Source organism: Limulus polyphemus, unplaced genomic scaffold (assembly GCF_000517525.1).
Source record: "Limulus polyphemus unplaced genomic scaffold, Limulus_polyphemus-2.1.2 Scaffold1408, whole genome shotgun sequence".
Taxonomy (NCBI): Eukaryota; Metazoa; Arthropoda; class Merostomata; order Xiphosura; family Limulidae; genus Limulus; species Limulus polyphemus.
In genome coordinates this window covers 219,352-234,074 of record NW_013667018.1, presented here as the reverse complement: position 1 = coordinate 234,074, position 14,723 = coordinate 219,352, and the positions used below count along the sequence as shown (strand labels likewise).

At 29.4% G+C, this 14,723-nt stretch overlaps 1 protein-coding gene across 3 annotated transcripts in view; it reads left to right on the top strand.

Annotated features, from left to right (window-relative positions):
* The window catches only part of LOC106463441 (YTH domain-containing family protein 2-like), a 47,531-nt gene that overhangs the window by 25,483 nt on the left and 7,325 nt on the right, over positions 1-14,723 (top strand). Inside the window, exon 5 of one of the 3 annotated variants that reach the window (XR_002611487.1) lies at positions 12,499-12,569. The exons of the other annotated variants lie outside the window; for them this stretch is intronic. The gene's annotated coding sequence lies outside the window, so the exon portion shown is untranslated. The remainder of the gene's footprint in view (positions 1-12,498; positions 12,570-14,723) is intronic. 3 annotated transcript variants of the gene reach the window in all.

Genomic DNA, 14,723 nt, shown 5'->3' with positions numbered 1-14,723 from the left:
TAAGTGAAGATAATTTAAAAAAACAACAACATTCATATGTTAATTTTAAATGAAAGACAACTTTGCACTGTTGAGAGAGTGCTGGTTATACGTACAGTTTGTGAGATATGAGTGTGTAGGTAAGTAAATATATGCATGCTTATTATGTTTAGAAGGCATGATTTTTAATTTTTTGATTTTTATTTTTGTGTAGGTTTTATTATTTAACATTTATTTCAAATATAAAGAAAAAGTACATAGTACTTTTAAATTTTTCAGTGTAAAAATGTTGGATTTTGTCAAATGTTTTTTATTTTGTATTTAAGTATCGGATATTATATCTTAATGTAGATTTTCTTTCATAAGAAATAGGTTTGTGTGTTCTGAGCAAGTTAAACATTCTAAACCATTACATTTCATTGTGTTGATTCTCTGTGTGACACTTTGATGATACTCAAATTTGATGTGAATTTTTTTACTTTTATATCTGTATTAAATAGCTTTCTGAAAGCGAGTAAATATAATACTTTATATGATCTTAATATCAAAAAATTAATAATTTATAAAACATATTTTAATAATTTTACCATAGAACACTGAAGAGCCAATGTAATCCATTATGTTATCCTGTTGTGATTGAGAGTTATTTAATTGTGAAGCTTATTAAAACTAGCCATTTCTATCTTTACAACTCTTGATTTGGTGTATGCAAGAGGTGTAGCTGTTCATGGTTTTATTTATTTATTTTATTTTTTAACCACTGAGTACTTATTTTGGGCCTAGCTGTATTTTTCATCCAGGAGTGCATTAGAATATTTCATTTTTGACCTTTGTAGTTTAGTACATGTTTTTGCTTTTTAAAGAGGAATTAAAAATACCCATGTTTTGATATTGCTGCATGTTGTAATAAATTCTAACTCCTTGAACAATTCATACAACTATTTTGAATATATTTTTACATTATATTTTCCTTCTTTTTTTTTTTTTAACTTCGAGCTCATTTTGTCCTAATGATAGAACATCCACCAAATAGTAGACGAAGCTGTTATCATTACATAGCTTTTGAAAATATAAATAGTCAATATTTAATGTGAGACTTGCTTTTGATCCGTGGCATTGAATACACAGGTAATATTAACAAATTATAATTTTGCAAAAACCAAACATATCAGTTCTTCATATTTAGATGAAAATTTATATCATGTTTTAATGAAACCAATTGCTTTTTTTTTAGTTTGAAAATTACTGTTAAACTTTACCAAATTACTGTTTTGTTGGCAATATCTGTATATTTAAAGTATTAGTTTTATTTATTTTTGGGAGGGGGGATTTTAAACTGAAACTAATGTTTCAGTAGCTGTCTTAAATCAAAAGTTAACTGTACGTACAGATAAAGCAGAAACATTATAAATAGACCTTTGTCACCTTACCTGAAGATCATGATTACCATTAGTTTGATACCCCCTTTGAAGATTCGAGAAAAAAAGAAGCAAAAGATAGGTGTTATCAACATTTAACACATGATTCATCATAACAAAACGAAAATCTCCTTCATCACTTATTCAATATTTTATGGTTACACTATTTTGAAATAACTTAGATTAATCATTACAAGAATTTATATTGTAGTTTAAGATAAATACATTTACATACTTAAAGATTGGTAAACTGAAAACTTTTTTATTAAATTCCTAGTTGCCATTTTCTTTCCTCGCAGTGATTTTCCATGTCATTTTGTATTTGTCATGGTAGACAAAAAACAGTAAAATATCAGAAAATAACCATATAAAACCATCATGTGTTTTTTTAGATGCAACATAGCAACTCATAGAATGGCTCTGAATTTGTTTATTTTTTATAAAGTACAAAGTTTTAGCTCATAGCTCTGGCATCTCTTGACCGATTTTACTTCTAATTACAGTTTTGGACTCGGGTGGTCAAACCCTTTAAATTGATATATTTCACCATGCCCAAGGTCTTGCAGATTAATTTTCTCTAATCATGCATAAAAGAATTTCAAGTGCTGCAGATATTGAGGATTCCCTCCTTTTTTTTCTTGCAGTTATTATATAATTGCCCAACTCTGTGAACCTCTTGCAACATTGCTGTACATCATATTATGATTGTCACCATTGGAGGGGTTCACATGTGCTCTGAGACTACTAACTTTGATCTGTTTCCCAAGTGATTTAAAATAATTTAAGATTCAAGTTGATCAATCATTCATGCTTAATAGTTAATAGAAAAAACTGAATCTAAACTGTGTAAAATGTAATTGATATAAGCATTTGTATATTTGGTACTACTGTACAACTAGAAATAATTTTGTAATTTAAGAACTCTTATCTCTCAACTTAAATTGCTCTTCAAATAGGAAATGTTTAAATACTTGAAAGGAATGACTACAATTTTATAGTAAAAAATAAGTTTTATAAACAGTGTCAGTTTAGTTTTCTTTCATAGAATGACACATATCAAAATTTAATGCTTATTTATATGCACACACTACTTTTCAATGAGACTGTTTAGGGTTATGTTGTTGTTGTTGTATATTAAATGTCCTGTTACCACCTGTAATGCTAGAGGATATTTTGATGTTTGCCTAATGAGTTACGGTGAAAGCTGCTTCACATTTGTGTAAATTGTTATACATGAAAGCCTGGTTGTGAAACATGAATGATGGAAATGTTTTTAGAAACGAAATACTTATCCAAATTGTGAGATCATTTATGGCCAGTTTATCAGCTGTTTATTATGATATGTAATACATTTGCATATTCTATCATTCACCCTAATGAACCTCAAATACTATCAGTAGTTTCTATGTTTTATGACAGGGGTCTCCAAACCTTTTTGGACAAGGGCCGGGAGGTAGATCTTTTTAGGCTTCGTGGGCCGGAGGGGTTGTGGTAAAATTAAGTAGGGATGCATGCATGATCAGATTGGCTTTTACTCAATTATGTTATATTTTTTGTTTTCATAATATTAAAAAATGCTATCATTACTTTAATAAACTGTTGGCGGGTTGGATGCGATCTGCGGGCCGTAGTTTGGAGACCCCTGTTTTATGATGTAATTACAAGGTGATATCTTCAAGTGTTCATTCCAGTATCAATTCATAGATAAAAAATTTTTGTTTACTTTAGATTAAAATGAAAGTATGTATATCATCATAATTGATTAAGATGAAAGTTTTGAGCCTCACTTCAAGTAAGGCATGCTTATGTGTTTAACATCAATTTCAATATATTATTTGCACAACCTTTTATATTGTTTAGAAACCTGGATTTATTTGTTGCAATTTTGCTGATCCAATATCATAATTTTAATGTAAATATTGCATTTGAATTTGAGAGCTGTAACAATATATCCAGATTTTTTATTCACAACTGTTTATATCAGTTCACAAATAATTAGTACCTACATTTTAAATTATTTCACATAACTAGTAGTGTAAACATTTGTTTAAAAACCACCACATTCTAAGAATAAAGCAAAATTATTTTTTGGAGCCTGTCTGATGGACCTTCCATAGTTCTGGGAAAATGAGAGTTTACACACTAAAGAAGTGTTTTACCAAAGAACCAAGTACATGAATGATGTAATATTTCTTACCAGTTATTAAGTAGGTATTTCAGTAAATGTATATTGCATTAATTTCCTGACTTATGTTGCTGTTGGCACTGAATACAAACAAAAAGATTATTAAATCCCCTCTTTTTGTTTTTAATTTGAAATTATTTAGAGGTGGTTCCCAACATCTTTTTTTTTTAGCTGAGGACTAGCTTATTCCGATCTCAAAATTTTTTTAACCACTTTTTTACAATATTGACTTTTATATTATATCATAAAACAGCGTAGTTGACATTGTGTAGAATTGATTCCCAACATTTGTTTCAGCTGAGGACCAGCTAGTTCAATTCCCAAACTTTTGTGGACTGGTTTGTACAATATCAACTTTTTGAAGTACTTTTATATTCCACTGTAAAGTAGTATTCTTCAGAAACTATATTTTAAAATGAATGTTTTTTTGTTTTTGTTTTCAACTGTCTTGTGGACTGACTAAAATCACTGGTACGTGGACTGACAGTTGGGAACCATTGATCTATAACGTGTATAATTTAATTGCAGATGTAAAGTAATTAAAGTTAGGGACAGCACATAAGCAGATAATTGTTGACTGAACTTGCCCTGTTAAGTTTAAACATAAGTCCAAGATAATTTTGTCCTTTGGTTTCATTAAAAAATGGCAAAAAATTAAGTATTAAGTAAATCTGTTTATATGTTTGTTTGTAAATATATTTATATGTAAAACAGTAAATGTGTTGCTTAATGAAAAGTGTGAATGGTGAAATAATCATGCTAATTTTAAAAACAACAAAATAATACAAAATTCTTATTTTCATTGTCTTTATGTCTACAAACATGAAACAACATTTCAGTCAGTTAACATTTTGTGCTAAGTGGTGAGGGCTTTCATAAAGACATTGGAGCACTAGGAAATTGGGGAGGGGGAATGGCAAACCAGCTTTTGTCAAACAAAATTTTGTGATTTTGATATACATCAAATTTAGTTTCTGTAATTATAATAATTAATTTAGTAATATGTTTTATTGTCATTATTATAATATTTGTAAATATGGTTATCGAGTAAAGAATTTAGTTTAATGAGACTTCTTATGGAAAAATTGAGGTTTCCATCATCACTTTGAAATGTGATAACACATCTTGAACAAACATCTATTCAAAGTCTTCTTTTATGACAAAATGAGCAGTGTCTGCAATAACACCACTGTTAGACTAGAATATACTTTAGACGTACAACTAAATTAAGCCTTTGTTTAATGATATTTCAGGCAGACATCTTTTATTAAGCCAGTGTAATAAAGAGTATCTACCTGAAACATCACTAAGTACCCCCCTCCCCCAACAGTAAACCTGAAGTCTTATATTGCTAAAAATAGGATTTTGGTACATGTGATGGGCATAGCACAGATAGCCCATTGTGGAGCTTTATGTTTAACAGCAACAAACAATTAAACATTTCATAACCTTTTTTTATTCCCATGAATTTCCTTTTTTTCCACATTTTCTTAGAATGTTATTAATGCAAAACATCCTCTGTGTTCCCATAAAGTTTTACCGAAGTTGAATTTTTGGGTATATTTCCATTTTGCATGTTAGTTTCTTCTTTTTTTTTTAGAACTTCCTGTATTTTTCTTTTTCTAGAGACTGGCTGCTTTTCAGGTTGTAGGGCTATAAATGCTCCAGCTAAAGTAACTTAAATGGCACAGAGCATCTGTTAACTACTGTCATTCTAATTTAGCATGCTACTCGATCAGATTGCATTTCACGATATTCACAGTTTTTCTCCATCTTTCACTGAAGTCAAATTTTTTATGTAGGACAAATGGAAGGTTGATTATTCAGTTTTTCTTTGGGGGGGGGTCTTTAAATTTTCGTATTTGATTTTGTATGTGTTTACTGAAGAGATTGATTTGTTGCTGGCTTTTCTTTGTTATTTGTAATAGAATCATTTATTCATATGTAATCCACTTTGCTTGGTCTTAGTTTTATTGTACCCCATTTTCTTTATTTTTGTGTCTTTCTTTTGACATAGACAATTGGTGGTAAATTCATATAATTCATGTCTTTTATACAGTAATAGTATATGTATGGCTTATCTTAGGATTTGGGGTGATCCACTTCTTGAATTCTCTCTGTTTTACAAAAATATACCATACTGACCCAATTATAAGGTGATGTTTTTAGATTGATAATTAGACTGTAAAATTCATGGTCACCTTATAATCACGGCCCACCACAGGTTCCTATCCCTCTACTCTAGTCTCTCGCATTTCTGAATGTCCAGATATCATCTGTCTACTTAAGTGCAACTAATCCACCTGCAGGCTGTTCAGTTATAGTACTGATTTTATGGACCTAAAAAAGGACGTTATGACGCTCATTGTTTTTCTTTCCCATGGTTTCTGAAAATGGGGGTGGCCTTATATTCAAGATGGCCCTGTAATCAGGCCAATACAGTACTTAATTGTTACAATTGATTTCTAAGGGTCATACTTTTCTAAGCTGGTCATTTGGCCAGTCTTATTTGTTACCCATGTTAATGTGGTGACTTTAATTTGGACATCATTGTTAAATATATATTGTCGGCTCATATCCATCTAAACTAAGCATACCTTCAAGAATTACCTTCTGCTCCCTTTGTCTCTATCTTTTAGGTTCTTTCAAGATTGCATGTCTCCTCTACATGATCTGTCATTAATATTTTGTTGCAGGCTCTGGAGTTTATTGAGATGAATTACTAAGATTTTATTTTTTATTTTGCCCTAATTTCATTGATGTCAGATTTATTTTTTTTTGCTGTTTTTATTAGTTCCCAAATAGTGTGTAAAACAAATTCCAAACTTTGTTTTCTCAATGTATTCTTACAGAATGAAGTTTATAGATTTGTGGTTCCTCTTGTAAATTACAATTTACCAGTTGGATCTTTCCAGTTGAAAAGTGCAATAAAATAAAAATTGGAAATAATCACTTTTAATATTATAAAAAATGATCACAAGTAACTATTAAATGCAGCCCAGATAATTTCCTTTGTTCAGTGGCAATTTTTTTTTGAACTTCTACAACTTAGTTAATAACATCAAGATGTAGGGAAATTTTGACTCAAGTTCTACTAAATATCACTAACAAAGGAAACATCTTACAAAAGTTAGTAAAAATACTAGACATTGGTACTCTGCCTTAACTGTGAAATCCCTCAATGACAGGAAGTAATAACCAATTTAAAAAAGTCGTTGTTCCTTGTTTGGAGTTCAAAAGATAAAATTATTATATTTGTAGAACCTAAAACATTTTTTTTTAAATAAAAATTGTTAGGTTATGATGTCGTATCTTCCTGATGATTGGTGATAACATCCCGTATTGTATAACACTTAAATCCAATTTGTATAGTCAGTCAGCAGTCTTACAATGTGGTTCAACATTTCTCGTTGATTGAGGAGAGGGCAATAAAGCATTAAATTATGTGGCTGAAACTAGCTGCAGAACCAGTATGGCAAACATACCTCTTATTTTTATAGTAATCTTGTTGATTCTCATGTTACTAACAAGTAGTGAATCTATTAAATCAGTGAAATAGGAATAAATATATAATAAAAAGAGATTGCATCCACAAATGTGACTCTTATGTCTATGTGTATGTGTCTATATATATATATATATATATGTATATATATATAATGTATTTGAACTGTTTCTGTTCATTTAAACTACCAGTCAGAGATAAGAAAGTATTAAGATACCTTTAAATAAGTTATTTACCACTTTTAAATAAAAAAAAAATGTGGTAGTTTTAGCTTTTTGTATTAATAAACCATACTTTTTAGAAACTTCTCATATTTCTCATTCAAAATTTTAGAGGTCATGCATGTTACCAGTAACATTTGTGCATAAAGGGGAACACAGTTACCAGGATGCTCAATATATTGATCGCACCATGTAAATTCTGTAGTGTTGGAACCAGTAATTTCAGCATTAGTGATTTATTGTAATAACTAAAAAAAATTACTGATAGCAATATTATATTAAGTATGGTGGCTTAGTGTGTGAAACATGACTTAGAATCTTTAATGAGAGTGATCATCCTGGTCATTTTTAGTTTATAACCATTTTGGGACAGAATATTTAATTGTCAAATCTAGTGCGTAATTCAAACATGAGAACAAATAAACACGAGCTAAAGACAGTGCACATCAAAATAATTAATTTTTATTACAAGTATAACAAATCTATGTTAATTTCAGTTTTTAATTTTATTGCTCTTTTTTTATTGATTCCATCAACGAAATTAAACAAAAATACAAACTGAAGTACAATTTATGAATAGTTAATCTCTACTTTCTTCTCATCTTGAGTACATGAAAAGCTGGTCATAACTTGAGTTTGTAATAAAATTTTTCAACCCCTTACAAGCCAATTCAGTAGTTTGACAGCCAAGGTTTTTTTCAATGATATGAAATTATCTGTAGTCCAATGTGAGATGTTCATTGTAATTAAACTCATCACTTCCTCGGTTGTTTATGGGGAAAACAAAAAGTTCACACTTCCTGACCACACAATATTCTTTTTATAAAACGTAGATTCTTATAGGCCAGTTACACTGAATAGCTTGATGTTACAACTTATTTGATTAGTTGAATGAATAATTAGAAGCATGCTTACACAAATAACACAACAGGCCATGATGGTGATAGCTGTTATTATGATTGTCAAAACAAAAATATAAATGTGATTAATCCAATAATATGACACCAAATAAGGGAAATAAGACCAGTGATAATAGCTGTGGATAAATAAGATACCTCATTTAAGGTTTCAAGCTATATTTGACAGTTTTTCAAACTAATTACCATTTTCATGACCAATTTTGTTTTAAATTACTGCCAACTGTTGACTGGCAGGGGTGTGCACTGAATGTGGAATGCTGCTCATAATTGAAAGTGAAGTCTATCACTAAGCAGCCTGATATTGATGCAATATTGGATGTTTTGGTCATATGCAAGTCAGAACTAAAATTTCATATGTATAGTTGGAAATGTGTTTTCTTACCGAATAAACAAGAAAAATAAACAACAATATATGACAGTAATACTGTATCCAGGTGGTAAAGCCTAAATCTTCAGATTTTCAAAATGTATTGCTTACTATGGCACACTCACTATTTTCGTAGTATTTATTTTATTAATACTATTATGCTAAAAAGTGGCTAATCATCTGTTAAAAATATCTTAGTTTCTGAAATTTAAAACAAAACTTGAACAGAATGTGTTTAAGTTTCTTACGAAATGAACAGAATATAGAGTGTACAAGAATTTGAAAAATGTAAAAACGCTACATTAAGAATTATAAAATCAAACTTATGAATATCCTTCTTTATAACACTGCCGTAGCTGACAGAAGGTTAGTGTAAACAGAGTGTTGTTCTAACGTGCAATATCTAAATATGTAAATACTTTAAAATAAATAGTCTGAGTATCACAGGTTTCAACTAAATTAAAAATGGGAATATATATATCAGCATTTAGTTAACTTAAGTGAATTGTATACACATTATAAGAGCTTTGTTCATGCAATCATAGTCGTTACATTGGGCTGATGCTTAGAATTTATTTTTTTATTCATATTCTTTTAAATGACATGTGGAGATGATGACTTCTAAATTTACAATGAAGTTTATGTTTTTCACTTTAATGGCTAATTTTTATTTAGGTTTAACTGGAATGTCAAAGATTGTATCATAAATCTCATTTTGGACAACAATTTGTAATGCAAAGCCTAATGTTTAACCAAGAAGAGTACAATTAGCAATAGATGGATGTTATTTTAAAGGCATTGTTAATGAACTGCTAGTGTAGGCCTTCACCAGGTCACTAGCAGCTTGAAACATTGTCCAAAAATTTCCTAGACAGATGCAGTACATTAACAATGCTTTTCATGAACACTCTCCTCTGGCTGAACCCTTTCTATCAAGCTAGATGGATTTTATAGTACATGTATATTATATTATAATATAAACTATGGTTAACTCAGAGTAATAAAGTAATACCATATAGGGGATAATTTGTTTGAAAAATTTTGCATAGCATTGCACCAGCATGTAGCTAACACACTGTCTCAAGTATGCGAAGTCCAGAAAGAAAAAGAAAAATGCACCAAATTCCTTGAATCTTGAGAAAAATGCTTAAGTAGCTGTTTATTTTCTGGAAAACATATATTTAATTTTTTGGGAATCCTTAACTTTAAAAGTGCTAACGTAAACTGCTTTTCCTCATTAGTCCTAATCATGTAATCAATTTTCAATCCAAAATATACCTTTATCTTCTAAAATAGAAATTGGATCTTGTTTTAAAAAATATAAAAGACATTAGTTTATGCTTAACTCTTTAAAAAATATTTTTTATCCAGCAATATTATCATCAAACTGAACAGTACTTATCTTTATAAACTGTACAAAGAGAATCATACAAGTTACAGATAATGAAAAAAATCTCCCATTGAATTATAAATACAGTTGATTTGGATTTCAGAGTGCAAATCAATAAAGAACTAATTATTCCCTGTCAAACAATAAAATTAAAAAACCTCTTCTGAGCCATTATAAATAAATGTCTGTAACTAATCACGTACATTTACAAGACATATCTACACTTTTATGTTCTCATTATTGATGTGCATCATGAAAAGAAAACTATCTTATAGGGTATTTTCTTGTGCAAAGCCATTGTCTAAAGGCTTTGCACATTAAAATTGGTAAAGGTAAATAATATAGTATTTTACCAAGTTCTCACATTAATATACATATAATGACAAGTTTATGTATGAGATACAAATGTCACCTGGAACGGACAATTGCTGGACAGTTTAAAACTTGACCATTAAGTGTCATGAGCTCTGCTATTTTTGATCCTTTAGGAATTGGTAATTTCAAGTCAAAGAGACATGATAATAAAAAATGATGACGTAATAACAGTATACTAGTAATAGCAATGAAAAATGATTACTGGTATGAAAGGTTTTTAAACATGAAGGTTTAAAGGAATGCTCTGAACCGAATAATGTGCACCTTGTGGAAAATAAAATTAATTTTTGTCTGCCTTGAATTACTATTCTTGAATCATAGAAAATTTGAAGCTAGTCCGAATTCAACATGATGTTTAGATTAGTAAAAGAGAAAGCATTAGTCATAGGATAATGTTTAGATTTTAAACTTGATTATCATGTAGAATATTGATTGCTTTCAAAGTAAGACAAAAATAGAATAAAAGTTACAGTTGTATAGATGTTACATGAATCTTTTATTTCGTTTTATAATTTTAACCTTCATGTAAATACTTAAATTCAATTTTTCCTGAAGTGAAATGGTGTTGAGGAAACATTTCCATTATTCTAAATTATATGTTTAATTAATTATAATAACCATGTTCGTTAATTATTTACTTACATACCTTGAGACTTAATAAGCAATATAATGGAAGGAATGATTTATTTCAGTTAATTCTTTATTACTAAATTTAACTTGATTCCTGGTAATGTAACATGAATCGTGTTTTGCATAGTAGTCAATTTTTTCCCCACAGTACTTCCATATTCTGTGTTTACAGACAATGTGTCTTTTTGTTATGATGACTTATTAGGTAAAATATTAATTTCATTAGAAAGAGAAGCACCACTGATATAACAAACGGTAGGTTTAGTTACTATTCATTCAGTATATGAATGTGTCGATGATAATGATAGTAAACCATTTTTGTATTTCTTTATTAGCTGAATTTGGTTTTGAAAATGTGAGAATTTATGACTAAGAGTCCTCAGCGAAACACAGTTTGTAGATTTTGTGGGCAATGTTGCTAGTCCACGTTTCTCTCTAGCATCATGGACAAATACTGTAGGTGTGCCAAAATTTCACTGCTTTTTTGGTATCATCAGAGTGAATTAATTTGAATGGATAATTTTAATTACTCGAATTAAAAGTTCATGCAAAGCTTTTGCTTCTTTTGTGAATTGATATCAAGTTTGAAAATACTCATCCACTTTGAACAGTTTTGGGACATTAATATATATACAAGTATTCATGTTATGTGGGAAGAAGGAATCATATGAGCCAAATATTTTCGACATTCAGGAGTCATCAGCACATCCTTGGAGCCAGGATAATAGCTTAACCCTTGTCATCTCCACCTTGTTCAAAAGGATTTTTGATTAAATTTTGTTTAAGTAATCCATTTAGATAAGACTTAGTTTTCCACCCCCCCTCGATTTAATGCTTACAATGTTTTTAAGGTGACAGTGCTCTGAAAGTGACTCATTTGTGCAACTTTTACTATCAACTTAGAATTACATAAAGCATACAAAAGCTTCATTGCTAACCATTTCACCTGTGTCTCAGCAACCAAGAGCCTGCTTGCTGACATTTGTATATCGGAAAGGTGAAAGTGTTTGCTGAATTATGTCATTTTGGACTTCCTTTCATTATTTTAATATTTAAAGGAAATAAAAATACTGTATCAGTCTTTTCTATAATATTTATTTAAATCATAAATGTTACTTTATATACTAAAAAGAACATATTTGTTATGTAAGTTTCACAAATGCCAGGTCATATGTTTTAGGCCACAGTGATGACCCAGTAATGGGGATTTGGCAAGCCCCACTTGTGTTCATTATTTATATTTACGTTGCTATGACATCCTTAAACCAAATATTTTCAGTTTTAGAAATAAAAGTATGACTCTCTTTTGAGCTCAGTGTGCTGTACATATTGTCAACAAATTGCACCTACTTGACCTTTACATCCTAAGGTAGCACATAGATGAGATTGATTATTTTCATGGATGAAAAAGTTAGTTTATGTTAGTAATTTATATTTTCTCATGATTTGAATAATTATTTGGATTCTAAAGTATGTAATATATTGAATCTTTTTTTCTTTTTTACAAGCTTTAGGTAACTGACATGTCCTCACAGTGCCCTATGTGCATCCTCGGGTACAAAAAAATTAAAAGAGACAGGTATGTGAAAGATTGTGGCTGAAGTAGGTAATACTTGATTTACTGAAACATCTTTTCTTCATTTTGAAGTTTTTAATACTTCATGTTTACAAATACAATCAACTTATGCTATGCATACTGGCTTTGTCATTTCACTAACCTTGTAATCAATGTATAACCATGAAACTATACATCCTATAATTCTGAATGTACTAAGTATACCTTCACCAAATTTGGTAAACTTCTAGTCAAAGTAACAAATCTATAATACACAAAAAATCTGAATTTTTTAGTAAAGCATTTTTACTAAAGATTTGTCCATGAAATTAGAAGCCTTTATCAAGTTAGACAGAGTGGAAATTGATTTTCAGGCTAAGAAAAACAAATACTTTTTTGATCTTACAGTGTCGTATTTCATATGCACAACCTATAAAACCTCCTAAATAAATTTGAAAAGTTTTTTTTTTTGGTAAAACTATATCTTGTTTTCTCTACCTTAACACTAACTTGTAGCAAAAACATCAGTGTACAGTGAAATGAAAAGTTGAAAAATATGAAATGGAAACAAAAAATACCTTTTTTTCTTTGTTATCTAGAACAACAGCAGATTGTAACAGACAGGTTTTAACCTTTGGACATTGACTTTATTTTGGTTTTATTGGCTTTACAGTGTATTTTAGGCTTTCTAAAGTCTAAAGCATAGTGTAAACAAACAATCAGGTTACAAACCACATAGTGCAAGTTTCCCTATCGAGTGATGCAGTAATTTATTTTAACTTTTTCATTTAAGTTTCTAATTTTACAGTTTAGTTACTTTTGGTATAAAATATATAACAATAAATAGAAATATACATAATAACAAGAAATTTAGGACTGAGGCCATTTCCACTTGATTGCTACATTGGTTGTCCAAAACATAATTCACGTAGATTTCAAGTATGCATCTTGGAACACAAACGATATATCATGTACTAGAATAGAGAGCCCAAAAACTACTTTCTAATTTATCTGTCTAAGCTATAAATAGGTTAACAAATTCCATTACTGCTTGGAGCAATGACTTTACTCAACACACATTAAGCTTTTATAGCAAACTGCCAAGTCTGACTGCCAAAACTAAGCAAACTAATTTAAGGAGACAGTACATTGAATTTTGATCTTTCTGTTTGCTATAAACTTATCAGTTAATAAGTACCACATGAGTTAAAAACCACCACTAAAGCTACAACAAGATCAAGGTGTTTTGTTGGTGGGTTTGACAAATTTACTGATTTCTCAATAAATCAAGAACATGGGAGGTTTGTATTTTACATATTGGCCTACTATTATCTATAGTTTGTCTTTCTAAATAGTTGGACACATAAAAGGGATGAAAAGAAAAAAATATATATATATGGGAGAGTTCAGAGCTTAAGATGTGTCACAAGACAGGGAAATGAAGATTGAGAATAGATTTAAATATTTCCTTTTGAAATTAAAAATTAAAACATAAATAATATAGAAATTTTAATTATAAACTATGTTCTTATGCCAAGTCTATTGACAACATTAACAATAAAATTGTTTTATTAAATTTTGAATGTAATTCCGTAAAAAGTTTATGACATGCACACTTTGAACCATCCATAAGCATACAAATAAATTACCTAGCCATATCTTGAAGGTTAAAACTGAAATTCTTTATAGTGTATAGGAGTTATATTTAGGCATAAAATAAATAGAAATTTCCATTTCTAAAGTTCCTTTTACTGTTTTGTTTTTTAAGTTGGTCATTTTGATTTGGAACTTTGTAAATTTTTAAATTAGTTATTTGTGTATCAGTCCTTAGATTTTAAGCTCATAAAATTAGTTACTGAGTTTATCAGTTTATAAGACTGTTTATCTAAATACTGATTTGTTAAACAACTAAAGGTAAGATAAACCAGTCAAGTAATGTTATTATCACTATGAGCTCAATATTTTACCAGTTAAGTAATGTTATTAACACTGTGAGGTCAATATTTTACCAGTCAAGTAATGTTATTAACACTGTGAGATTAATATTCTACCAGTCAATTAATGTTATTAACACTGTGAGGTCAATATTTTATTAGTTGAAGTAATGTTATTAACACTGTGAGGTCAATATTTTATCAGTAAAGTAATGTTATTAACACTGTGAGGTCAATATTTTAT